At 39.8% G+C, this 1,363-nt stretch overlaps 1 non-coding gene across 1 annotated transcript; it reads right to left on the bottom strand.

Annotated features, from left to right (window-relative positions):
* Nucleotides 1-875: 875 nt before the first annotated feature.
* LOC131165192 (small nucleolar RNA R71) lies at nucleotides 876-982 on the bottom strand. Its single transcript, XR_009139508.1, has one exon. It is a non-coding gene; the product is annotated as a small nucleolar RNA R71 (small nucleolar RNA).
* Between the last annotated feature and the right edge of the window lie 381 nt (nucleotides 983-1,363).

Genomic DNA, 1,363 nt, shown 5'->3' with positions numbered 1-1,363 from the left:
AACTCCCAGGGGGTTCAGTCGATCGGGGTCAAATGAACTATAACGGCTTGGTCAACTGAGCCTTGGTCAAACTGTTGACCCAGGGCCAGTTCGATCGACTAGGCCAAAAATGAACTGTTTTGGCCGATCGACCGAAAGTGCACCAAGTGTGCATTTTGGTCCCGTATTGACCCAAACAAGTCCTATTCAAGTGCCTAACAAACATATGTGAAATATATGTGTGTCCTAAGGTCACTTGGGATCCAATTTGAAGACACCCAAAAAGTTCGGTGTCGGTCGACCGAAGGTGCACCCTAAGGTCTTTCTATGGTCCTTTCTCATTCATGGTTCGGTTTGAGCTTACATAATAAATCATACGTGTGATGTGTGTGAGCTTATTACAAACCAAATGCCCTAATTATTATTACAGACCAATATAGATATATTACAAAGAATATGATTTGGCCTTCAAGCTTTTCTTGCTTTTTGCACATCTTGATCTTATCATTTTTGATTCTTGCACAAAAACTCAAACATTCATTAGATACAATGAGTATTTGTCATAATCAAAACTGGGCATGACCAATAAGGTCAACAGTACGACTAGTTGTGAATGACAACTATTCGGGTATCAGGCGCCAACCCATTAATGCTAACAATTTTGAGCTCAAACCTACATTAATCAGCATGGTGCAGCAGGCCCAATTTAGTGGATCACCACTTGATGATCCCAATATCCATCTGGAGATGTTGCTGGAGATTTGTGATACTATGAAGATCAATGGTGTTACTGAAGACACCATTAGACTGAGATTATTCTCTTTCTCTTTGAGAGACAAAGTAAGGGGATTGCCATTCTCTTTCTGACTAAATTCTTTCCACCTGCAAAAACAGCTAAACTAAGGAGTGAGATTGGTCAATTCAAGTAACATGATTTTGAATCACTTTATGAAGCATGAGAAAGGTATAAGGATTTGATTCAATGTTGCCCACAACATGGATTGCTTGATTGGTTGCAAATTTAGATGTTCTATAATGGATTAAATGGAAAAACTCAGATTTTAGTTGATGCGGCATTTGGAGGAACTTTGATTGCAAAGACACCTGAGGGTGCTACTGCTCTTTTGGAAGAAATGGCCTCAAATAACTATCAATGGCCAACTGAAAGAACTATGGCTACGAAAATTGTTGGAATTCATGAATCAGAGTCGTTTGCTGCACTTTCAGCTCAAGTTACTTCTCTATCTCATCAGATTTCGACTTTGACAACCCAAAGGATCCCACAAGGTGCAAAATATGTGGCAGCTACAAGTAGGACAGATCCGAGAAATGAAGCGAGTCATGAACAGGTTCAATACATCAACAATCGGAACTACAACTATCG

This window comes from Malania oleifera, chromosome 9, assembly GCF_029873635.1.
Source record: "Malania oleifera isolate guangnan ecotype guangnan chromosome 9, ASM2987363v1, whole genome shotgun sequence".
Lineage (NCBI taxonomy): Eukaryota > Viridiplantae > Streptophyta > Magnoliopsida > Santalales > Ximeniaceae > Malania > Malania oleifera.
This window is presented reverse-complemented; position numbering and strand designations above follow the sequence as displayed.